Below are 27,309 nucleotides of genomic sequence, written 5' to 3'. Positions count from 1 at the left end.
GCTGATGTTTCTGATACTTGCTGAAGCACATAGTAGTGGTAAGAGGATTGGCTGTAGTCTTTTGTTCCCTATCTCAGTTCTTTTCTGCCCCATCCCTGTACTTTAGCCGTATCTCCTCTTCAGTTTTTCTTCTCACATAATAGCATGTTGATCTCGAGTCTCAGACTGATTTTTTTTTAAAAAAGACTGATTAAGTCCTTTAAATGCTTCTTGCAGAAGTGGCTCTGACAGTGTTCCATCTGTACCCTCAAAAGGTCAAGGTGTCACTTGCCTGCTCTGGGAACTCAGCTTCTGGGTTCCCAGGTGGTTAATGTTTGTTTGATTAGCTGTAAAACAAAATCCGGAAAATGCCAAGAGGCAAATCTGGGTTCACCTTTCAGAAGGAAGTATACTGCCCAGTCGGGGAAGGGGGTGGTGAGAGCCACAGCTGTTCAATTCGCAACAGGTAAGCCGGCAAACAGACTGGGCTCCGGTGTGGCTCCTCTTCTCTGCCATCCCACCTGAGTCACCTTCAAGGTTCGGCTTCTGAGTCTTGGCTGGGAGACAGCTCATTTGTCTTTGCTCCACTGCCTTCTCAGCTATGCCTTCTCACTGGGGTGCTGACATCCAGGCCACACCCTTCCCTCCTCTGCTGCCCTCTCAGTCCTTTCCTAGTAAATGCCTTCCTTGTGGGTCTTCTTACAGTGCCTCCATCATTCTCTCTGAAATGCATTGCGCACCCAAATCTGCTTAAACAAATGCCTGAAGAATAAGAAGAAAGCAGACAGATGAGCACAGTGAGCTTTCCCTACCTTCTCTTTGCTGTCCATACCCCATATCTGTGCATAGTTTCTCAAGGGCAAAGGTGGATTCCCACACGTCTGAGTAAGTACATGTAGCTCTCAGAAACCACCGGCTGAGATGATCTTCTCCTGCCACACCCAGAGACTCCAGCTTGTTGCACAATCGGATCTTGCTACAGTTCTTCCACTCATCCAACCCTTTGTTTTGGAAGATGCCACAATGACAGTTCATCTGTCATTATGACCGCAGCATCAGAAGTAGGTAACTGACACTGTCCAGCGCTTGGTCCTCTCCTCTGATGACCACAGAAGTAATGTGAAGAGAAACGTGAGAATAGTCAGAAACACATCATCATCCCAGGAACAGAAACAAACCAGTCACCCCCTGTGCTGGGCATCTATGATGCATACACATACCCTGATGATGGTTCATCTTCTCAGCTGGGTTTAGAACCATGTAGGAAACACATCTGTTTACCAGCCACCTCATACTTCTGCCAGCACCCCTTCATTGTCACAATGTACTCTCTCACTCTCTTGTTTGGGACATCTTCTCTAAATGCACTATACCACTTTCTGTTATTCTAACGAAATATAAGAGGCCTAGGATCTAAACTTTATAATGAAAGTTTTATTTAGCTTATACTTTGGTGGGTCTACAGTTTAAACAGCACACAACAGCTCCTGAAAGGGGTTCCCTGGCTGCATCACCTCATGGTGAGGTCCAGCCTGACTCCTTCTAGGTTTTGGCCTCACCTATATGGAAAGCAGACTTGTTATGAGATGGACACTGTGAAAGTGGCATAAGCAGAGAATGGAGCTATCATGTCAGTGCCTTGCAGATGATTTTCAATGACTGTTTAGGAGAGGCTGAGCCGGGTTCACCAGCCCCACCACCTCTGAGGGACCCTGTAGTTCTCCTGTGACCCCATCCATTCTAACTCATGAAGAGTGGGTCTGTCTCTGTGGGAGCATGTTGTCTTGTGCTCCCAGCTCTCCCAAACAGGATGTGTGTGTGTCTATCCAACTGCCTGTTTGCAGGAACATCTGTCACTATACAGCATTTCCTTTATCATTGTAGCAAATTATTTAAACACTACCCACTGAACCCCATCTGTCACTGCACCCCATCGCTGTCAGGGCCTGCTTCCCCAGGTCTGAGAAGAAACTCGCTGGCAAAGGCTCCGTGCCAAACAACAGGGCAAATTAAATCAAAGTGCGCTCTGGTACCCAGGGGGAAAATGCACATCAGCTTTGACTTATTGCATGGAGCACGCTTACAAGAGAGAAGGCAGCGGCTTTTGTCACTGCAAGGGGCCATGAAAAATGAATTAGGGCCTCTGCTGCGAGAGGGCATGGAGGAGAATCTTTCATTCTGAGACGTTGTCCTCTCTCACCTTGCAAGAAGGCAATAACAAAAAGTACTTGTGGTGGGTCTGAGTTGCTCCAAGGTTGGGCTGTATCCTCAAGCCCTCCTGGGAAGATAAAGAAGTAGGGTGCTTAGAGGGAAGGACTCTGAGAATCTTGGAAATATCCTGACAGGCAAGGCATGTCCAGAAGGCGGGAACTAAGCAAGGTAGCTGGGCATGAGAGCATCCTGTTGAGAACTGAAGGCAAACTATGGAGATGCTTAGGTCCGGTCCTCACCCTGCCAAACAGAGCTACCTAGGGACTTGGGGCGAGGCTAGCTGTACCAAAAGTGTGGGAATAAACATAAGTATATCTTCACTTTGGGCTACTTCTGGTTTATCTTCTTCACCTTTGACCTTGTCCACTCTTCTGATTGCTGTGAGTTAGGAATTACTTTTGCTTACTTTTCATGTCAGGTGTCTCCAAACTTTCAAAGCAGATGTTCGGATCTCCCATTTGTATTGTAACAGCGAGGATTCAAAGCACCATCCCTGTAACTCCACAGCCCACTCCCTTTAATCTCAGCACATAGGAGGCAGAGGCAGGTGGATCTCTGTGAGTTTGAGGATAGCTTGGTCTTCAAAGCAAGTTCTAGAAAAGCAAGGGCTGTTGCACAGAGAAATTCTGTCTTGAAAAAACAAAAACAAAACAACGACAACAACAAAACAAAGAAAGAAAGAACTCCTGTGCATACCCCTGCCCCCCTTCGAGGCACAGCTCATCTGTTTTCCTATAATGAGGGAGGGGCGTTAGATTTCCTAATAGATTGCTCACCTGACACACTAATGGAGCTGGCATTTACAGTGGGTTAGCTGTGGAGCCTTACTCACAGATGCATTTGTACTTTGTGACAGCAGGAACTCAGGGACAGCTGCTCAGGTATTTCTAGTACAGATCTTCTCAGGCAGAGCCTGGCTGGGGACAGCAGGACTCCATCTTCCAGGAGGGGACGATCCGATCCATGAGCCATTGCTAATCGGAACCCAGGCAAGAGCTCTCAGCCTGATGCTCTGGGATGTGGAGATGCTTGGCTGGGTTATTTCATCAGGCAGAAAACTCATAAGACAGAAGGGCACATTCTCTGTGATCTGTCCTCATCTGAGCTAATCTTCTCTGGCTCCTGAACAACCATCACTGGGGTGACTACACTTAATTATCATGCATTTTCCCCAAGTTCAGAGATAGGTTTAGATAAAATACAGTGGGCATTGGCTTAATTGGCTGGTAAGTTTCCTGTTCATCTTCCAGGGGTTGTTTCAATGTCACATAAGGTTTCAGGTTTGTTCCTAGACTGCTGATACATCCCAAATAGAATGTGTCACAAGCGAGTCTTTTGACGCCCTCAAAACTGAGTAAGCCCTCGGACAGTAAGTACAGCCCTGTTCTATCCCAAGGCTCTGACTGCATATTTCCTAAGTGTTTGAGTTCATATAACTTGACTGTCTTTCAATCATCATTGGCTAAAAGAGAAAAAAAAAGTCTGAAGCTCCATCTAAAAGGAACTTTTTTTTGCCACTTCCTTTCTGCCTAGACACAAGGGCAGCACACGGGAAGGAATAATGCTTATGGCTCTGTCAAATAAACCCCACAGGCTCATCAGGGTGGTGAGCGAGTTTTCATCTGGGTGATAGTGACAGTCACTTTTTGAGCCTTGACAGCCAAGCCAAGTGCTCAGCTGAATGCCCTCAAAGCGTCCGATCAGGAAACAGGCAAGGCTTTTGTTCAGAAGCCTTTCCTGTGCTTCACTCCTTGTTTTCTCTGTGTGTAGATGGTCTGTAATTTAATGGCTTTGATTTGCAACCATCTCTGTGAATTTACTGTAACACTGACTCCCTCACAAGCTGCCATACTCTGCAAGAATCGCCATTAAGTGGAAAAGCTGGCGAGAGGCAAATGGCGCTGAGTATATTTTATCTATCAGGGAAAAAAACCTCTGACCCCATAGGTGATTGTTCTAGAACAATCACGCCTATCAAATAGTTGCCATCTCTAATAAGCAGAAGTTTTGATGGAGTAAGATTGTAAAGAGACTTCAATTCCAGAGCTCAGACTTTAGCAGGGGACAGAGGGGAGTGAACAAGCTTAGGAGATACTCAGAGGAAATGGGAGAGTGAGCCATGGCAGACCAGAAACTGCCATTGCTCTGAATCAGGTACAAATCAGGCCTGTGTGGGTGCTGAATCTTGAAAGCTGTGAGTAGGACCAGTGTGTGCAAGGAAATTGCCGTGGAGGAGAAAGGAGGTGTGCCCCAAGAAAGCAGGACATTTTGAGAACTGGAAATCAGTATGGGAAAGAGCATCAAGTCACGAATTCATTGATTCTGATGAGCACAAAACTAAAAGTGGCCCTAAACTCAAACTTAAGACCTGGGTTAAGTGCCCCCCTACATTTCTCTCTCTCCCCCCTTTGACTCTCTTCCATTTCTCCTCATTGTGGAATCTCTCATTACCACAGGAATCCATAGGTGAATCAAATTAAAATTTTAAAGATGAAAGAACACAAGTTCGTGGATATTAGTGAACTTCTACAAGTCATAGAACTTGTTATTGGCAGAGGCAGGGTTAGAAGCTGGGGAGTGTGTTTCATATGATAATGGACTCCCTAAAGCGTTTTTGCCAACTAAGTACTACCATGCAATGCACTTCTTTGTTTGTTTTCTAAAGAAAGTTCTAGAGCTTAATTTGAACAAAGGTACTTCAAAATCTGGATGATACTCTTTGAAGTTATAGAATGATGTCCTTGAGGGGTCATGGGTATTGTACTTGGTAGTAGTGAGCCAGAGAAGTCAGAACAAGCTTGGTTTTTCTGTAGTATGCACCACTAGATTTTAAAATATTTCAAAGATGATTTTATTCACAATCTGGCCAAACTGACTAGTTTTGGCTGAGGATCCATAGCAGAAGAGGGTCACCAGATGGGGAAGGCTTGTCTCCAGGGCAGGACCTGACACACAGCTGAGTTTTGAGGTGTTGGCAATAGAACACCAGGGGACCGTCTGTTCAAATGTGCCCCAAACCCATTAAGTCATCAGCCTCAGCCTGGTTTAGAAAGTGGTTTATGGAGCCTGGGTTGTTTTCTCCTGAGCACCACTCTGAGGCCCATTCTCCAGGAGAAGCAGACAGTGAGCCACTTGCCACTGATACTGCGAAACCATGTAAGACATGAACATGCTTAAAAGTGAAGAACTCGGCCAGAGTTGGCCTCACTCATTCAACAACACACTCTTAACTATGACAGCTAAAGGAGAGATGGGACACTCATGTCCTATAGGGTGACCTGGTACTTGAAGTCACAGTCCTTTCCAGTCCATCTGCAGAAAAGGTCAACTTTCCACAGAAGGAAAGAGACATTCCTCTTCTGAAAGTCCACAGTTGGCTTTACTTCCCTGTCAACCCTTTTAAAGGGCTCTTGAGAGCAATCCCATATTATTACTGCATCTTTCTGAGCTCCAATTTCCTCATCCCTAAAATTAATGTGGGCACAATCCCCACCCTTAGAAAGTGCAGAGTGCACCAAGAAGACTGATGTGACATTTCTGGCATGGACTGAAGTGGAGGCCTTATTACATCAGCAGGTACAGTTTCCTCCTTCCTTTCCCAGTACTTACTATACTGTGAAAGCTGGGGCAGATTCCCAGCACAGGCATCTGGGAGAGAGGATATCCAGAATGTTTACTTCATTTGGTCACAACTGGTTAAATGCAGAATTGCTGGTTCAATTGTCCATATTCCAGGCCCTCATTTAAGATGGAGGCTTCTGAGACATGCCTTTTAAGATTGAAGATGGGGGAAGAGAAGGCCACTGAGCACAATAGAAGACAGAGCGCTTGTACCTCATTGTCTAGAGAATAGAAGGGTTTCAGCTGCAGGAGACTAAGACCTGCCAGTCAAACCGTCTCAACAGAAAAGGGAAGATAGATTTCAATAAGACAAATGAGTATAAATATTATGAGTGGAGGAAGGGAGGAAGCACACAGATCATGTTTTACTAGTCAGAGTGGGGGAAATTTCCAGGAACTTCAAATGGGAAGCACTTGAAGCTGAGGCAGGTGGCAGGTTGAAACAAGCACGCAGATGCTAATGTGAAGTGCCCATTAGTGAGGCTCCTGGAGGATGGAGGGTATTCCAAACTGCTAGGCTTCCTCCAAATCTAAGCCAACAACAGTCACAGGAGATGAAAATTCTGCTTGTTACTTCATGGTTCTGTCCTGTTCTAGATCTGGAGGGAACCCTATAGGCAGAGAGTCTTTAGGTGCTGCCCTAGAGATAGGACACCTGGGAATTCTGCTCTTTTCCTGTTCCCAGGGTTCCAATCGCATCCACAGCCTCACAGAGCTGTTTGCTGGTGATTCCTCATTCAACTTCCTACTTCTTAAAACTAATATCCACCCAGGTCCCATGTCATACTCCTCTCTCTGTGTGTCACCCCCTTAGGATGTCTCTGCATACCTACAGTGAAGGCTCCAGGAAGCAACAGCTGCCCAGTGCTACACCAAGGCTCTCACCTTGTACTTCAATTCCCAGACTTCATGTCTGCAAGATGCCCAGGTTCTCTGGTGTCCAGTGACCCCAACCAGAAGCTCCTCCCACTTCACAAACCCTGCCCTTCTTATTTGCTTATATTTTTAAGCAAGAAATTCCCCTACCCCTTTTTGAGACTTCATCCAAAAGAGCATGGTGATGTGAGATTCCCTTCCTAGCGGTGTTATTTGTACCTGAACCCTGTCTGTCTCTCCTAGAAGCTGCTTCTGATGCTGGTCCAGAGTTTTTCTCTGCCCAAACTCCATCAGAGTTGATTAACGTGCTGTCTTTAGTCTACCAGAGAGATCTGATTTTGTGTGGCAAAAACACAGAGACATGGCCTGCAATGGATCCTACAGAACAATGGAAAAAGAAAAACAGACTGCAAAGAGATGAATAACTGTTCCAAGCCACTTGGCTGACTTGCCTAGATTTTTGTGATGGCCTACTAACCTAATTTCATCTTACTACACCATAACCCTGCTTAAACCTATTCACAGAACAGCATTCTAGAGACAGGATCCTAGAGTGGCCTTCTTCAAGCTGCCATTCATTCTCTCGCATAAATTCCTGGCACACTTTCCACCTCATTCAGAAAAATGTTCTTTTCCTTCAGAACTTTCCTTTGAACACTTTGCTCAAGAAATGGGACATTTCCTGGGATATCTTGTCTCAGGGTCTCTGCATTCCCTCTTATATCTTAGAACACTCTTCCCCTAGCTCACACTAGGGCCATTTGCTGATTGTTGTTAGATGTCTATGCAAATGCACTTCAGTGACCTTCAAGGTTCCTGTACTGATTCAATCTTCACCCCCCAAAATTTACCTCTCACTTTTATTATTCTTTGCCGTTAAACATACAGGGCTCTACATACTGTGTGCTTACTTCTTGTTTCAGCACAATTATGTGTAAGCTCCATGAGAGGTGACTTCCATGTTATGTTCACTCTTACCCCAAATAGCATAGACCAGGGCTTCACAGCCTTAGCTTTGATGGAGTTCCTCATGTTGTGGTAGCCCACAACCATAAAACTATTTCATTGCTACTTCATGAATGTAATTTTGCTACTATTTCAAATTGTAATATGACTAGCTGGTCTGAAGGAGATCCGATATGTGTCCCCTGTGATGTGGTTCTTCAACTCCCAAAGGGGTTGCAACTTTTGGGTTTAGAATCGCTGTTGTAGACTGACATGTCTCAATGAAGAATAATTTTTCCTAGTTCTAGAGGACAGACAAGTCAAGACCAAGTTACCAGCTGATTCAGCATCTTCAAACTGTAAGAGCATATCACTCCACACCTACTTCTTTTGATTTCTGGAGAGCTTCTCTCTCATAAACCAATTGTCTCCTGAGCCCCCCCCCCCCCTTCTACCATTGTAATGAGATAGAGGGTTCATCATGGAAATTTATCCAAGAAACATTTAGCCTATAGCATATTGTCTCTAGGTGTCCAGTTTTTCATGTTTTTCTCATGTGTAAAAATATGCATTCCACCTCAAAGCCCCTATCAAAGGTTGAACTCTGAAGCCTAAAGCCCCACGTTTCACCTTTGTATCACCTAAAGGCGATATCTCACCAAGTGTAGGTGAGAGATGAACACTGATCTGACTCCTGAGGTAATCCTGCTTTGCACCTGTGGCCTTACCAAAAGCAAACAAGCAAGTTCTGTTTCCAAGGTGAAATGGTGATGCAGACAAGGGCTGTATGCAACAGATAGTGCCTTTCTGCAAGGAGAAGGAGCAAGGACACACCACAAGGCACACTCCAAGGATCCTTTGGACAGAGTGATGATCCTCTTGTATTTTATCCCTTGTCTTCCTCTTAGATCCCCATCTTCCTGCTGCCATAACTCTTTGGGGAACAGGTAGTATCACAAGACCCTGAAGAACCACAACTGCAACACTTTCTGGCTTTCTAGGGCTGGACTCACTCCAGATTGTATCTAAGGAGTCAAACCTGACCTCTGAAACAGCTTCCAGGACATCTTTCCCCATCTGAAGGGCAGTTCGCATCTACCCCTGAGTAGCTCTATCACCACATCTTGTGAAATCCAAAAGTTCTAACTTTTTTTCCGATCATTCACAAATTCTGCCCTCTACAAAATATTAGATGGTGAACAAAATTCAGCCAAGTTCTTTCCCATACTATAACCAGGGTTGCCTTTCATCCAGTTCCCTACATGCTCCCCGTTTCTACCTAAGAGGTCACCACTAGATTAACCTTGACCATTCTGCATCCTCCACATCTTATATGTAGTATTTATGTGTACCTGAAGTATGGAGGCTTCTCCTCAGCACTGCTCTTCCCTGAGCCCTCGCCACAACTGTATTCCTCTGCTTTAATAGTAGCATCTTTGGACATTCACCTCAATTCTTACAGCTTTTAACCATTACCATGTTCTAAAGCCACTCCACAACTTTAGATATCTATTACAGTATCCCATCCCATTCTCAGTACCAGTTTCTCCATGCTGTCTATTGTAGCTAATATGGTGTTTAGCCTATATTTATTAATGTTTTTAACTCAATAGCTCCCATTAACTTCTACTTAGTTTGATATATGTTCTTTCAAAATTTTCTGTACACTTTTATACTTGTGCATATATAATGCAGTGATTAAGAGTACTTGATATATTCATGCAGAGAGCCAGTGTTTCATTCCCAGTACAGACATGGAAGCTTACTTCAACCATCAAGTTCAGTTTCAGACAAATCCAATGCCCTGTTCTGACCTCTCTAGTCATTAGGCTCTAACGTGGTGTGCATAGATACATGCAGGCAAACACTCATACATATAAAATTAAAAAAAAACCAAAGAAACAAACAAATAGATCTTTTAAATGATAGGACCATTTAAAAAAATGTATTTAACTTTGTGATCCCTGGGGCTTTATAATAGTTTACTCTTCCAAAGAGTTTTTAGAGTCACCTCACAAATACAAATGTTTGTGTGTTTCTGTACAAGATACACTTCTATAAGGTGAATTATGACAGGACACTGCTTGTTCAAGGAGCCCATTGACTTTAAATGTATATATTGCTAGTCAAATTGCCCTTTAAATGGGGACACCAATTAATGATCTCACCAGTGCAGAGAAGCATGGTCTTTCCACTGACCCCCAATAGCAGACACTCCCAACACTTTATATTTCTCCCAGCATGATATGTTAGAAGGTAAACCTCTTTTTATTTTCATATTGGAGTTACCAAGGGAAGTAATTCTGCATATTTTCATATTTCATAATTTTATTAGATGTTTGCATGTCTTCTGTGAATTGTTTGCCTGTGTTCTTCATCTATTTTTCTACTGAGTTGTTTATTGCTTTTAAAATTGATTTGTGCAAATGTTGTTTGTATTATAGACATTAACCCTTTGTTATAAACAGCTGCACATGTCTGTCCCAGTCTGGCTCCTGATTTTAGCTTATTTCACAACACCATTTGTCATACAACAGTTTTGATTTGTCTGTAATAAAATCTGCCAATCTTTTTCTTTATGGCTTCATCATTTCCTGATTTGCGTAGGAAGGCTTACATGCACTCGTGTGAGCACACACACACACACACACACACACACACACACACACACACACACTCACTCATTCACTCACACACAGAATTTTGTATTTTTAAAGCCATCTTGAATTCCTTAAAACATAAAGTCAAGATATAAAAAAGAATGTGTCTAAATACGAAGCTGTTACACCTGAAGGCAGTAGTATCTTCTATTTATATACCACATTTACTTGCTGAGTGTTTTCAGCTTTATTATCTAATTACACAGCTTTTGCAACGTATCCACTAGGTAGAACTGCCAATGGCAACCTTACACAGCTGCTTACATGGTTCTTATCTGGGTTTCTTTTGTTGCCACCCCTGTAGGACAGGAGAATCTCTTTAGGACTGAGATCCTGGGTCCCTAACATTGCCCCAGTATCCATGACAGCCTGTTGTACAAAGTTCCCATTAGTCATCAGATCACAGGTGAGGCAGAGTTGGGTGTGTGGTCTTCAAACTGTCCTGTGTTCAGTATGTTTGACCCAGGTCCTGCTTGGCATCACTCATCCTGATACTCATGTTACTGAGCTGTTTCACCTGCAGGATAGATGACAGTGCTGGCTATCAGGGGCTTTACACACACTGCCCAAGTGGCTAGCTAAGAAGCAGAAAGTAGACAGATGGGACAACAGTAAGAGAAACTTCTCAAACCACTGAAGTCCAAGCAGTTCTGTGCTTATCTGACTACAGATTGAGAAACTGAGTGATGTGCCCAGAGTTAAAATTGAAACCTCACAGACAGGAAGAGAAAGGAGAAGGAGGCAGAGGATGGTGAAGGGAGAGGGGGAGCAGAAAGAAGATTCTGATATCTCAAGTTTATTACCTCTAGTGTGAACTGAGGGTCTACTAGTCCCTCAGTGACTATGACCAGTGATTCCTGTCAATGCTGCGACACCAGTCTCTACACTTCATTCTATCCTTTGTATGGGAATTCATTAGAATGTGTATTTCAGACATTGTAAACATAGCCAACAAGAAGGGTGAGACTTTTTTTTTTTAAAGTAGATTCCAAAATCTTTGGTCTGGTTGGAGGACCATGGCTTTCACGGACAAATCCAGCTTTCACTTCAGGCTCTTGGTTTTTCAGCTGTGTGACCTCTAATAACTTACTTAACTACTCTGGCAGATCATAGTTCTAGCCTAGCCCAGAGAGAATGACGCCAGGTCTGCTCTCCTTTTGTTCCCGGCAACACTCAGATTCCCCATTGCCACTTGCAACCCATGCCGGTAGCTACATTTGATTTTTCTCTTTTACAAAAATCCAACACTAACTTTAACAAGTTAAAGGGAATATATTGTCAGGAAGTTAGTATCATACTTCCGAGGAAAAGCTGGGCTAAAACCAGAAGTATGACAGCGGACAGAAAACACAGTTGGAATAGAAGATGGTGATGGTGATGATGGTGATGGCAATGACGATGACGATGACTATGATGATGACGTGACCACGATGTCAACAGTGGTGGTGGTGATAAAGACACTGTCCACTGAAAGACTCTACATGAGCATCAGCCACAATTTCTATGTTTCTTAGGTATTAACTCATTCAGTGGTAGTAAGAACTCGAGTGAGGTATATGCCACAACACTCTCCTATTTACTTGCAAAGAAGAAAATGCAAGATTAAATACAAACCGCAAAGGAGCACCCATCCAGTGACAGAGATGAAATTCAAGTCGCACCTATGGGTTTCTGCTGCAGCTGGTCACCACTGATGGAAGATACTGACTGCTGAGCAATCAGTACTCTAGAAAACAGAACATTCAGCCATGATGCTATCCATCTCCTGGACTTCCATCCCGGCAGGGAAGTACAAGGAAACTCTCAAGTAAGAAGAAGTGCAGACACTGGACCATGTTACGCCCATGGTTCTAGGTTCACAGAAACACACATGGAGATTTGGATTCTGGGCTGACTCAAGAGAACAACTGAGCACCTCTCCTTTAAACCAGCTGACAATGGAAAGAGGGACAACAGTTCCTCCCCATCTCTAGGCTCTTCTGGTGAGCCACCCCTGGAGACTGTGAATTGAATGCTTGCCAGGATGGGTTTACCCAGTCTTATGAGCAGCTGTCCTTAAGAAAGTCTAGTAACAGAGAAGATGCGTCTTTCTGCAGAGTCTTCAGAGCAGAGTGAAGCCTTGCTGAGGTTACTGAAACTATGAAGCATTAAAGCAACCAAGAGTAGGGGTGGCACTCAGCCCCTCCCCCACCCAGTTACATGATGATCACCAAGTTCAGAGTCAGACTCAGGCAATTCGTAATGGAGAGAAGCCTTTAATCTCTTCCTCTGAGAGAGTTGTGTGATAGAAGTTTTAATGATAGAGACCTCGAGAGCAAGCAAGATTATGTGATTTGAAGGAGGTTTTATAGCTGCTTAGGCATGGTGCTAAGTATCAGGCGCCCTAGATTTGTAATTTTTGCTACAGACAAAGAACGGTTATGCTTCCAGAAATTTAGGATTAGGTGGGAAGAGTGACTCAGAGAAGAGTTTCATGTGTGTGTACACGGGTTTGGTCTACCTGTGTTGAACTACATGCATTTACTGGTTAAATAATTCAGTTAACTTCTGAGTCAGAGGTGGCCCATCAAGAGACTCTGACTATAAATGTTTCATTTGAAACCAAATGATCTCTATAAAAAGTACAAACAGAGCTGTCTGTTGTTGTTGGGGAAGGTGTGATGGAAACAGTTAGGACTGAGGCTCAGGTAACACAGAGGAACCGTGGGAGGGGCACCTGCCATTTGTCCTCATTTTCTTTTGATTACCTTGTAATAAGGCCAAGCACCATCTCGAATGCACATCCTGGGCTTCCCTCCCCTGGCGTAACTAGATCAAAGTGCGTTTCCCTGTGAAGGCTCATTTAGTCTTATTGCAAAGATCCAGGAGATGAAAGAGTACAAGTACAATCCAGGAGCACAGAATCAATTAATTTGAATAACGTGGTGTAAAATATTGCAGTTGGCCATTTACAGACACAGCTGAAATATTGTAAAGCCACTGGAAGACATGCAATCATTTAGATCTATATGGTTCTTGTCCTTTGGTCCCATGACTCTCTGAATCTCCTGGGATTTGCACAGACTCTCTAAACTCTCTCTCTCTCTCTGTGTGTGTGTGTGTGTGTGTGCGCATGTGTGATATGTTTACACATAGTGGTGTATGGATGTGGACACATGTATGTGCAGATTATACACACACACACACACACACACACACGTGCATGTGGGGTCCAGAGGTTGACCCCATTTGCTTGCTACCTTTCATTTTGAGATACTTTCTTCTTTGGACTTAGAGGTCATGGATATGACGCTATTAGCTGAGCAGTGAGAGCCAGCCACCCATCTGGTCTCCCATTGCTGCTGGTGCAGCAGAGGTTTCCTGCTCTGTGTGCCCACGAAGGCTAAGGATCTGACTTCAGTCCCTCATGCTTGTGTAGGAAGCATTGTGCTGACTGTGCCCTCTCCCTAGCCCCCCACATCTTTATTTAGATATACCAATGAATTTCAAATTCACACCCAAGTCCCCATTCAATCCTTGCTGGCTGTTTCCTATTTTTATCCAAACGCCTGCTTTTGTTTATCTTGTGCCTGTGCGGCACAGGAGCTGCATGTGTAGAGCAGGTGTGGTTCAAGCCCTTTGCCTTCCACCTACGTGCAGCTCAGAGACTTGCTTAAATGTAGGTGTCTTATAAGGTAAACTTCTGCAATCCGAAGTTCTTAACACTTATGAGTTTTACTGCTTGTAGTGTCTGCTCTAAGTCTTGTATGAATAACAGGCAGGAAACCTGTGTGCTGAATGTTCTGTTGTACCCGAGACTCACACCATATTGCCTCATCTTAACCCGGAAGCTCAACTGTTCAGTGTAGGCATCACTGTTGTATTATATATATTTTAGATTCATTTATTTATTTTAAGCGAATTGCCTGCATGCATGTGTATGTACCACATGCCTTCCTAGTACCCAGGGAGGCCAGGATACAGCATCAAATCCCCTGGAACTGGACTTACAAATGGTATGGAGGTGCCATATAGGAACTGAGCCCAAGTCCTCTGAAAGATGCTCTTAACCATTGAGCCATCTCTCCAGATCCAAGGACCTTTAAAAAGGAACTAACAAATGAAGTCAAATTGTCCCATTTCTTCTTGAATGAACTGGGCAGCAGACACTAATAAACAGGGCGCTCTTCTTCCTAACTGGTTCACTTTGTCATCTATCCCACCGAAAAATGTGCAAGTACCTCCTGAGAGATGGCTGTGCTACTTAACAAAACACTGCAGCAACAATCCCATGTGATACACAGACAGTAACAGAGGTTTTATGTAGTTATAGGCCTGGGTTTATATCAAAATTGCATAGCCCAAAATGATACAGTCAGGGCTGGAATCCCTAACTTCCAATTTTGTGTTGTCTGCATCAGAAGTGACAGTCCTGAGAATCACAAGGCTGCGCAGAGTGGAGGGTCAGAAAGCACAGTCATTGTGTGATTGGAGGGGCCTGGGAAGCCAGCAATTTAAGAATCGTGAAATCCCATCAATCAGGATCCAGCCCTATAAACTGTCTCCAGCTATGCCATTTACTCCATCAAGCTACTTTCTTCTTCTTTTTTTTTCTTTTTATAAATCAACTTCATGAAGCTATAATTTACATACAAAGAAATTCAAACATGTTAAGGTTGATGGCTTTTGAGAAATTGTATATAGTCATGTAACCACCACCTGAATCTAGCTATAAAAGCTTTTCAGCTAGTGAGGCCATCCCTTTAATTCTGTTCACAGGTTCTCCCCTTCCCAGCACCCGGAGCCAAGAAAGGGACATTGTGATTTCTATAAGTTAAACAAGATATTTTACATTGTGTTTCACTCATACATTATTCTTCAAGCGGAGGCCTCTTTCTGTAGGTGGGCTTATCTATGATGTAACTTGTACTCTACATTATAATAATGTATACTATTCCTTATGTATTTGTTTTAAATTTTCAAGTATTTATGCCCCCTTTTTTCTGAGGCTAGTCTAACTGTGTCGCTCTGGCTGGCCGAAATGCACAGTAACCATCCGGCCTCTGAATCTTAAGCTCTGGCTGGGATTTCAGGCATCCTGTACCATGCCCAGAATTTATTTTAGACATTGTCCCTCTTTCAAACTCAAACTGTCTCCAAGCTCACAATCTTCCCATCTTAGCCTCCCAGATTGCTGGAACTACAGATATGCCCCACCATGCCTGGAAGCATAACATTTTTTTTTTGGTATGTATGTGTGCACACATTTATATAAGGCCATTTATATGATTTCTAGTTCTGGGTTCTTAAGAATAGTTTTGTCATGGACATGTGTGCACATGCAATTCTATGATATATGTCTTTTTTAATCTTTGGCTTGAATGGCCATATCAGATCAAGTGGTAAGTGTGAATTACATTTTACAATATAAGGCAGAATTTAATAGTTTGAACAGGTGAGTGGCCGCTTTCACCACACAGAATAGTAGGAGCTTTTCATCTTCTCTACGCCCCTACCCTTTGGAACTGTGTCTGTCTCTAGTGTTATACTTAAGCAAGTTAAATGGAACAAAGACAGTCAATAAGCCTGAGGAGCAGCCGTCCGAGATACAGGCAACTTGTTTGAAGCTCACCCACTACAAACAAAGAGCCCATGGCTCAGGGCCTGTTTACAGAGCTGTACAACTGACAGCCATTTGTCCAGCACAGTCATTTCTAGAGGAGTTTTATCAGCCTGCAGTGAACCAGTAGGCTCTGGGCACCATACTTCCTTCTCCCCCAAACCCCCTCCTTTTAACTCACAATCGCTTCTTCTCCCTGAGAGCAAGGAAACAACTACTATAATTTCCATCCCTATAGAACTGCCCATTTAGGATATTTTGTATCAATACCACCACAGAGCTTGTAGTCTTTTAACACGCTTTTGATGACTTAGCATGTTTTCAAGGTTTATTCATGTTGCCACATGTATCAATACTTTGTTCCTTTTGTGGTTGAATAATAGTTCCATGTAGATTACTATGTAGATGGCCAACATTTTGCTTGGCCATTCATCAGATAGTGGACACTTGGGTTGTTTCCCTTTGGGGGCTGTTACGTCTCTTATTGTGTGTTTCTGTGGTGTATATTCTTGTTTATATTGGTTATATACCTAGGATGAAATCACTTGGCTGTATGGTAATGACTCTTAATCCTTTGAAAAGCTACCAGACTGCTTGCCAAACCACATTTTTATTTTAATTCTCTCTGCAACATATCACAGTTCCAGTATTTCAATGTCCAATCAAACACTTGCTATTATTTATCTTTGTGATTATAGCCTTTACAGTGAGTATGAAGTATTCTCTCAATGCAGCTATGATTTGAATTTCTCTGTTGCCCAGTGATATGAGCATTTCTGATGTGCTTAATGGCCATTTATACTTTGTTGCAAAAATGTCTTATTTAGAATTTTTCGATATTAACTGTGTTGTCTTTTCTCAGTAAAAGTTCTTCTCTCCTACATGGAATTCCCCCATCAAATGTATCTTTTGCAAATATTTTCTCCTTTTCTGTGAGTTGTCATTTTCCTTTCTTGATGGTGACATTTGGCATTTGGTTGAACATTACTGAGTTTACTTTTCTTCTGTTGTTTGTGCTTTCTTAGCTATGATCACAAGGCCATGAAGATTTTCTCTTGCTTTCTTTCATTTCTGTTAACTTTGTATGTACTTATGGTAAGTTACAACTTTCTTTAGCAGGTGAGTGTCTAGTTTGCTCACAACTATATAATCCCAAGAGAGTATTCATTTCCCTTTGACTTATCCTGATATTCTTGTCTGAATCAACAGATCCAAAATGTGGAGTAGACTACAAATGGCTTGAATAGTTAATGTCATAGTAATTTCCTTAGCCTTTTGGTAAAGATTTACAATTTGAAAATATGAAACTTCCAGGTTGGTTCTTCACTTTCAAAACTGTTTTAGATTATTGTTAGACCGTGTCTGTCAATTTTAGCAAAGTATACACCTGGAAGTTTCATGGCAATCACACTGAATTAGAGTCAGTTTGGAGAACATTGCTATTTCAACAGCATCAGACCTTCTGCTCCCGGATGTGCGATAGTTTCCCAGGTATCTAGATATCCTTCCACAACCTTCCAGAGCACTTTACAGTTTCAGGATAGAACTTCACAATTTTTTCAGTTTATCCAAGTATTTCATTTTCTTTAATGCCATTTTCACATTCTTTACCAAAAGTATACCAAAATGCAAATGCCATAGGTATATTCATTTGTATCATGAAATATTGCTAAACTAATCTACTACTCTAAACAGTGCTTAAGTGGATTCTTTATGCATAAATCATGCCATCTGTCAACAGTGGTGGGTTTTACTTCCTCTTTCCCATCTGGTGTGCCTTTTGTTTTGTTTTCTTATTTGTTTTGTTCCATTTTTCTTACCTACTTGCTCTAACTAGAACCAGCAATACAATGTTGAATAGAGATGGTTGAGAGTAGACCTCCATCTCTTCTTTCTGCTTTGTGTGAAAGCTTGTTTCATGATGACAGAAGAAACTGCCTACTGTCTCATCCTTATTAAGTGTCTTATTATACCACAGTATTCATTAACACCCTTCATCTATTGAGATGATCATTTCATCATTTGTTTGTTTGGGCAGTTGATTGGTTTGTTGATTTTTGTTTTGTTTTGTTTTGTTTTATTTCAAGACAGGTTTTGAATGCACTCCATAGACCTCAAATTCAGAGATCTGCCAGCCTCTGTCTTCTAAGTGCTGGAATTAAATTTGTGTGTGATCACCACCCAAGAGGTGTTTTTCTTTATTGGGTTGAAACATTACCTTACATGAACTTTTATTTCAGATATCAAGCCAGCCTCATATTCCTAACAAAAATCTCATCTGCCTGCACTGTATAGTCATTTTTTTTTAAATCATGGTGCTGTGTACCACGCCAGCATAGGCAGTGCAAAGTGCAGATGTTATATGTTCAGAGACAAGACTTCAGTGAAGTCCAGTGATGCACCATGGGCAAGGCCCTCCAGAAACACCTCAGACTCACTGAGTATTTGGCTTGAAGCAATCTGTGGTCATTGTAGGCTTAGAAAGTTTCTACTGATGCTACATTCTTTATGACTCCACATTCAGTTACTCACATAACCTCATAACCCACAGTTTGATTTGTTGATGTAAACATAATTAATTGTGGAGATATTTTCTGAAATAATTTCAGAGAAAATGACATATACTTGTGGTTTTGCCATTGGTTTTCATGGTTTCAACGTCCAGTGGCCACATTTTCTGTTTAGATCCAGGGAGCATGTGTTGTGCCATGGCCTTCCAACCTTCCCCAGGACACAGATACTTCAGCATCTTCATTGGTTCAGCACTTATCTTCTGTTGTTTCCAGGATGCTGTCAGTTCTCGAGAATTACTACCCACTTGTCTGACTTCTGTTAAACTTAGCCAGTGCTATCTCTGAATGACGCCCACACACCTGAGGCTGGTGATGTAAACTTGTCATTAAATAATATCTAGACACTTGAGGTGGGAGATCTGAAGTAAACATCGAGGGTGTGAATCCTCTGCTGGGAAGAACAAAAGCCTTAAGGACAACTTTGCAGGTCCAAGTAACAATTATCTAGAGGTATCTTCATACTTCCCGGTCTCGTGTTAGCTGATTAAAGCCTCTGTTAGTCAGCCAGAACTCCGCCATGTGGTCTCTCTGTAAGGGCTCTCTACAAACTTCACTTGGGCTTCCTCAGAAGAAGGTGGCTGTGTTCTGAGGCACAAAGGAAAACTACCAGAGCCCAGGTGCCCCAGAGTCCTCATCACAACGGGAGGCCTGTCAGATATCACCAGACAATGCTGTCTTATGTACGCTCTTACTGTTATTTTATACTTCACCATCTTTATTATTTCCTTCTTAACCTGAGTTTGGGCTCTTTATTTATTGCCTGGATGCTAATCACACCTAGATGACTGTGACCTGAATCCTTGTTTCAGGCCACACCCTCTCCTTTCATGTCATCTAAGCTTTCAAAATATCAGGTGTAACAAACAAGTGGTGGGCAAGCCCAGGTCGTTTGTACCTGGCCTTCCCTCTCACTTGCCCTACATCTCATATTAGACTCTCAGCATCCAGATGGAAGTCATTTTCCCAGTGGCCTCTGTATCGCATTCTTTTCATACTCCATATTCTTTGGCAGTATCACCTACTTTCAGCTCTCCTAAACAGAAATCTGAAAGTTAATTATTTCTCATATTTTTCTGTGAAGTAATTCTTCCACATTTTTATTCAATAGTTTGATCTCTCTTGCTTAATTCCTTTTGACACACTTCTACCATGCAAGATATTTTACCCTTTGCTCCCATTGAACCATGTCTCTTATACATGTTTTTTCTCAGGCTTGCTCTTTCTCATCTTACTTTTTGTTCTGCCTCCAGAAGCCATTTTCTGTAATATGCAGTTGTTTATGGTCCTCCCTTAATTGATTGAGACCACTCCCAATGCTCCTTAGGGATGTCTTAAAGCCATGTGCTTGTCCCACTCAGGCCACCCCCCATGTGTCCTTACCCCATGTCAAGTCCACTACTGCCTACTCAATCACTACTCACAAACATCTCATAAAACAAGGTATTCCTTTGTTCCCCTGAGCTTCTGCATATGCTAGTATCCTTCCCAGAACTGCCTGCCCTCTTTGCTTGCAGGCTATTTATTTGTATTTGGCCTTTCAAAGTCTCATGGCAATGTTGCCTCTGACCAGAAACTGCCTTTTTTCCTACACACATTTACATATCTACTGGAGCAAATAAACACCCAATCTGTAGCCTGCTAGACTAAATGGACTGCATTGTTTCCAATATAAAATATAACACTGCGACACAATAGCAACAGTTACAGAGTTGTGCCATAAGAATTGTTCTACTGGCACTGGAGAGCTGGTTTAGCAGTTATGAGCGCATCCACTCACAATTGCCTGTGACTCCAGTTCCAGGAGAACCCATGCCTCTGGCTTCCATGAGCACCTGCTCTCATGTGTATACAGCCACACACAGACAAAAAAAAATACTCTTTTTTAAAAGAGAGAGTTGTTACATAACTTTCTGCAGACTGATGGTCACCAAAAAAAAAAAAAAAAAAAAGTCCTTAACTGTGCTAGCAAAATGGCTCAGTATTAAGAGCGCTTGCTGATTTACCTTAAAAGCTTTTCATGTCAGAATCCCCAAGGGAAAAATCATAATACAGCATCATTAAAGCCCAGAACTGTCCGTCAGGCATGCACTGAGAGCATCAGCTGTGCTCAGCCCTGGTGGCATCAGCCTGAGATCCTGCAGTGCATACAAGGGAGGCCTTCAGTGCCATTTCATGGCCTTACCTTCCAGATCACTTCCACTTCAGTGTACATCTGCGGATGTGGATCCCACCCGGCTCTCAAAGCCACAGCATGGTCTGCTCATACAGCCATTTCACGAAGCCACTGTCACTGCCCAGGACAGAGTTTCTGGGCACCTCAGCCTTAAGGGTTAAAAAAAGAAAACAAAGCCACTTGAGCCAAATGACATTCTCTCGCCATTAGCAGCTTTCATATTTTTTTAAAAGCCTCATATTCATTTTCTTCTTTTAGTCCCTATCACTTTGTGGACATATTTATAATAGGAATAAATCTTCCTTTAAGCCTATCTGACGCATAAATTGCCACATCAACACTGATCATCAGCGTTCAGTAACCGCATCCAGGCAACAGCTATAAATGAGACCCTGGGAATAGTCAGTGGGTACCCAGACCCTGAGCCATTGGTCAAATAGCCTGTCAATCCACCATGTCCAAGTACCAATTAATAATTCATATCACACACCTAAGGAGTACAAGGCAGATTGTGATCCTAAGTACCATGGCCACTTTCCTTTCTGTAGTATCATCTTAAGGCCAACATATGACAATTTTGAGGCAAACATATTCTGTACATATAAACAGGGATTTATTTATCTCCCACAAGAAAAATAGTGCATCTGTATAATGTGAATTTTACGTGTACATGGGTGGACATAGCAGAGAACATTTGTTCACTTCTGAAACTGCATTGTGACCTAACAGAGGGTTGGTGCCTTTTCTCAGCCACGGAGCGATGACTTTGGGAGAATCTTTTTTGTCGACAGACATACAGTCTACATGCACATATTTAGAAATATAGACATCCAATGCTCTGCAATGTACAGACCAAAGCATGATCAGGCAGAAAGACTTCACTTCATACACAGGTCAAATACAGACAGGTTTTTCTTTTAGGTTCAGAGGGAAGGTTAATCAGATAATCTAAAAGCTGGCAGGAAATATGGTCTTGCGAATTCCTGAAGTTATGGATAACATCAAAAATTAACTTCTTACAGGGTGAGAAGAACATAAAATCTGAGAATTCTTTCAAGTCTAAAAAAAGTATTGCGATATTAAAACATAGACAAAATTTATTTTTTATTAAGTTCTACTTCCAAAATTTCAAACAATGTGCTTTCAACACACATCTTATAATGTTGTTATGTTTTATTGCCAAAAGTAACTTCATATTGATATTCCAGAAATGCCGCAGGGCCTTTATTTAACTAGTTGCTATTTTACTTCAAAAAAATAAATAATGCTTCCTGTTTTTACTTTTACTTATCTGGAATAAGTAGATATTGACATCTGCTGAAGTCAGTATAAAGATTTATTTACCTGAGTTCAAATAGTGACCAATAGGGAGTCTGGCTCACTGTTTATATTGAAGGACAATAAATTGTAATATTGACTGGGCTGAGACATCAATATTTGCATTGTCGTAAACATTTTAAAAATCTTCATGAAATATTCCCCAGAAATTTTCCTGTCATCAGAGTGGCTGAGCTAGGGCTGTATGAAGAACAGCTTGTGTATGGAAGCTACTAGGTAACCTAAAAAAAGTCGTAAATTGTTCTTATTTCCAACTTCACACAAAGACGCATTGCATGTATGTTTAGTGTTGATCATTAGAAATCTTCAGGTTGCAACCTCAGACCACATCACCCAAGCACATGTTCCTGAACAGAGAGAGCCTCTGTCTTGAACTTTAGTCTTGTGCATTTCATGTTGTGAGAGATGCCTCATTGTTGCAAAACAGTGGGACATTATTAGTTTCAACTGGACTTAATAAAAGTCGTGACTGCTAGGGATGCTAGGGAACTACTAAAAAAAAAAAAAAAAAAAAAAAAAAAAAACTCAGTCACATTCCAGACCTAAACTTTCCTAAAATTCTTAATTCTTAAATTTCTCTAGGAGAGCAAAGTCATGATCTAGTTTAGGCATCCCTGGGATTCTAACAAAATGCTAGATCATTTTTAACACCAAATACAATTAGGAGCCGGAAATGTAGCTCAGTGATACATTAATGATTTACGATGCAGGATGCCCTGGGTTTGATTCCAGCACCACAGAGAGAGAGAGAGAGAGAGAGAGAGAGAGAGAGAGAGAGAGAGAGAGAGAGAGAGAGAGAGAGAGAGAGAGAGAGAGAGAGAGAGAGAGAGAGAAGGGAGAGGGAGAGAGAGAGAAGATTTAAAAATTAATTACATCAGCATCCTGATCAGAGATTAACAAGTTCAGGAAGATGAGCAAAGATGGTACCTATTAATGATGGAGTGTGAATTTGGATGGATAATTAGGCATTTAAAAATATTTTGCATCATGGTTATATTCCTGGAGGATGAATTTACGATTAAAAAAAAAAGCAAACAGACATTTTGCTGTTACTGAATCTCCTCTCGGTTCCTCTTCAAAGCACATCGCTCTAAGTCTCAAGACTGACAGTGCTTTTAGGGAAACAGGCTGAAAAAGGAGGCCAAGATGGGCAAGACAAACATGGACCTTTCCTGTAAAATGAGGGGCTTCTGAGAAAGTGGAAATTTTCCTGCCAAAAATGATTGCTGCAGATGTAATGGTCTGCTCTTTTCCTGAGCCCGTGGCCAGCCCCCTTTCTGTCAGCATCCTGAAGCACACTGGCCACCCCATTCCTCTGCTGTCCTTTTTTTCCTGAGCTCTTCACCCTCCCTCTGTTCTGGGGGCAGACACCCAGCCCAGGGGAAGCTCTGGCTTATCACCCTGTGCAGACAAGGGCTGGATGGCAGATCTGCCCATTGCCTCCAGAGGTGGGGCTAAAGTCTTACGGTCCTTCTCTTATAAAGGATAACTTCACTGTTAGTAAAACCATGAATGTGAAATAGTTAGCACACAGTAAGCCCTGAAAAGCATCTGTCTTCTTCTATTGGTTTTCTCTTCACCTTGGGGAAGAGCAGATCCACACATAGTATATTCACTCTGCCGGTGTTCTAACAAATTGCCCCAGCCTGTATGGCTTAAATAACAAGGATTATTGTCTTAGCTTTTCAGAGGCTAAATGTGCAAGGTGAAGGTGTTAGTAGAATTGATTTGCACTGCACCCTATACAAGTAGCCATCTTTGCCCAGTAGAATTGATTTGCACTGCACCCTATACAAGTAGTCATCTTTGCCCTATTTCTCCAGTTGATTCCCTTCCTGGTGTCTGTGCCGAAATTTTCTTCTTAGAACGACACTAGCCATATTAGATTAAGGTCCACCCCAGTAGTCTCATTGTAAACTTAATTAGCTCTGCTAACTTCTGTTTCCATAAATCCCACATGGAAGTGCTGAAGGTTAGGATTCCATCAGAAGGTGGGGAGAATGGCATCAGACTATGCCTGTAGCATTTATCACTGCCCCTTGACCCCTCCGGCTTTCCAATGCAAATCTAGCCTACCTTGACTCAGCCTCACTTGTTGGCAGTCTCCCTCCACAGGTGGCTCCACCACACTAGGGTCATCAGACTTGGACTAAGGAAGCAGTAGTAACCCAGGACTGCAAAGCAAAGGAGGAGTGGGGTAAGACCTGCTCCTATGCAGGAAGCCTAGGCTGGAAAGCAGGCACAATACTGGAATCCAGGGCAGTGCTCCCCCTAGAGTTTGTCTCTTTAGTCTCTTTAGTTTGCCTCTGAGTGCCCTATGCACCTCATTCCTCCTGCCTCAGAGGCACTCACTAGTGTCCCCTCAGGCTATCCGGGGTTTAGTGGATTAGAGCCTGCCCCTTCCCCTTTCCAGAACTGCTTGATGCCATGGACTGAGAACAAATCTGACATGTCTACACTTCGCAGCCTCTTTGCTACCGTGGTGTCACCAGAATGTGGGACAGCAACTCTGCCCCAGGTGCTCTGTACCTCTTCTAGTGGCTCCTTTTCAGTTTTGAATTGTCTATTTCATCTCAAGGGAATAGGAACAAGGATGCTGTAGTCTGGCTGACTCTTCCTATCTGTCCTTTCTCCTAGCCTTCGCCCAAGCTGGCTCCTCTATCAAGAACTTACTCTTCCCTCCTCAGGCCTGGAATGCTCTAGGGGTAACCATAGCAACCACGCCACTCCCTCTGCTTTTTTTTTTTTTCAAAGCACATTTATAGATCTTCCCCAGGCAGCAGGTTTGACAAACAGGTTTAGCCCTTGTCACCAAAGGACATGAGAGAGTCCATTTATTCACCCCTCCCACCTTCACAAGTTTTTCTCTAGCTCTGTTTGCTGCCAGGCTCCTCAAGTCGTCTGCCTCCGTCTGATCCTTGACAGATGTATCCTGTTCCTCAGAGACTTACCATTCCAAGCACAGTCCTTGTCTCTTGTGTAGATAGTCATCTTGTTAATGTAACCATACGGGCTTATTCCAGATGTTTCATGAGAGAAATGAAGCTGTGTTCTGGATGGCTTCAGGGACAGGTAGAGCCTCCCAGACATACAGGCTAAGAAATTCCAGCTGCAAAAAAGACCCACTGACAGTCACAACTGGGAGGCTTGGCTGCTAGCTGTTAGCTGACCACCCTGCATTCAGTTTGAATTTCTGATTCTTGAGAAACAATAACTTCTGATAACCACACAGTGGAGAACAATTTAGAGAACCGCATCTACTTGAAATGTTTAGGCTGCTTCATAAACTTCCCAGAGGATAGTGTTTCTTTCCAACTTTGAAGAGACCATAAGATAAGTAGCTTACCCAAAATGCCAGCATGCCTGCATAAAGTTTAAACTCTTCAAGCTATGGACATGCAAGTCATTGCTGTTTGTCAGCTGCAATGGTAATTTTTTTTTTAAAGAATGTTTGAATGAACAAGATTTAGGGCCATCACAGGGAACAACATAGATTTATTTATGTACCCATTCACTCTGTACCACCACCCTGGCCCCTCAGTGAACCTGTAGGGCCTGCTTGCCCTTCTTGTCTCTCTACTCTGTTGTCTTACTCTGTTTCAATATCTTAAGAACTCAAGGGCTGACGCTCAGTGCCATGGCTAAGGGATGGTTGAATTTCATAAAGGTAATTTTGTTTATCAGAATAGCTACTTGATTTTATTGCCCTCTAGTGTAATAGAATCAGGAGCAGGAAACAGCATCAATGTATAGGTGAGCTCCTCACAATGTTAGATCCACCTGACTCTGTTTTTAGTGTCTACACTGAAAACCCAAACTACAAGGACCCATCCCACTTAGAAAGCTCTGCTTGTTCATGTGTCTCCTGGAAGTTCACACTGATCTTGTCCTTTAGCCTCTGCTACTAACCTTTCTGGGAGATGATGCTTTTCTTCTTTGGTACTGTGCTCTGGCTCTTGCTAGGCTTGACCATGAACATTCCATTCCCTGCAGAGCCTCCTCCTTCCTTTTCTTCATTAGCACACACTTTTCTTTTAACTGATGTCCAGACTTTCCAGATCCCTCAGGCTGTCAGTGACAGACATATGCTGTGCAATCCTCATCAGCTTCTACCATCTACCTTATCAGGGCTGTCTCAGCAATTTCTGGAGCTGCTTAGGAAGGCTGCTGTTAGATGCAGAGCTCGCTGAGTTTTCTCATTCACAATTAATGGTGGAATAATGAAGCTCGTAATCAGAGTTGTGAGCTTGGGGAATGGAGTGTGGCCATGATTTCCAAATGCTTGTCTTTCATATTGTAGCAAATGAGTAGTGGAGGGGTACACCAGCCTCACAATCCAGGTGTTCTGTTTGGTTGCATTGGCCCATAAAAGCCTTAAAGCAGAAGTCTCTCATTCTACACTGGGCTTGTGTGTCACCCTGGTTGTGCACGTGACTGAGCAAGGGACCCATGAACTGTCATGCAATTCAAGGCTGAAGTTCTGCAAATTCTGGAGAGCAAGAAAAAATGTGATTTTTATGGAAAAAAACAAACCATTATAAAGGCTTTGCAGAGGGATCAAGGAGACCGAACAGCCTCTAAAGAGTCAAATTTCAGATAGATGTATTATTTTGTAAGCTTACATTTCAGGCTCCGTACTCAGGTACCAAAAAGTATGTAGATGCATGTCAATGAAAGAAAAAATATGAGCTGAGGATGTGTTTGGGTTTTACTATCTCCTAAGAATCCTGAGGAATAATTTGGTCTATTGACTCAATTAACATCTGTGTCATTCAGGTATATATATATATATATATATATATATATATATATATATATATATATACATATATATATATATATATTCTATGGATGAGAATAACTAAAATCAAAATCTTAGCTATGATACATTATGATACATGAGTTATGAAATAAAATCTCTTCTTCTGGCATTCGCCAGACATAAAACCCAGAGATGGTATTTCTCTGGGATTGAAGAAAATGATTTCCACCATCCAGTTTAGGGACAGACGACAATGAAACTATGAAAAGCATCTAATAGAGAATATGATTCTTACTGGAGCATAGATCCAAGACACTTATCAGCCAAGATGGTGTGCATCGAAACATCCCAAGTTCATGGGAGAATAATGAGCTTTTCAGTACACAGAAAACTCAATTTACTTAAAGGATGAGTGAACCATAAATCACACATATAAATTCTTTGAAAATTTGATGGAATGTATTTTGATCATTTTCTTTGTTTTACTGTTGCTGTGATAAAGCATGCTTACCAAAAGCAACTGGCTGAGAAAGGGTTTATCTCCCAGCTTACAGTCCACCATGAAGGAAAGC

The 27,309-nt window shown here is 42.3% G+C and overlaps 1 protein-coding gene and 1 long non-coding RNA gene across 10 annotated transcripts in view; one reads left to right on the top strand and one right to left on the bottom strand.

Moving 5' to 3' along the window:
* Nucleotides 1-25,488, bottom strand: part of Gm15520 — a 56,398-nt gene extending 30,910 nt beyond the window's left edge. Inside the window, exons 1-2 of one of the 2 annotated variants that reach the window (XR_003948299.1) lie at nt 24,052-25,488; nt 792-20,786 (exon numbers count right to left, since the gene is read on the bottom strand). This is a non-coding gene — a long non-coding RNA (predicted gene 15520). Of the gene's footprint in view, nt 1-791 lie in introns of both variants that reach the window. The other variant, XR_003948298.1, reaches the window with a different exon arrangement.
* Nucleotides 1-27,309, top strand: part of Ntm (neurotrimin) — a 968,521-nt gene that overhangs the window by 902,287 nt on the left and 38,925 nt on the right. The window lies entirely within an intron of this gene.

The sequence above is a fragment of the Mus musculus genome, chromosome 9 (genome assembly GCF_000001635.26).
Source record: "Mus musculus strain C57BL/6J chromosome 9, GRCm38.p6 C57BL/6J".
Lineage (NCBI taxonomy): Eukaryota > Metazoa > Chordata > Mammalia > Rodentia > Muridae > Mus > Mus musculus.
This window is presented reverse-complemented; position numbering and strand designations above follow the sequence as displayed.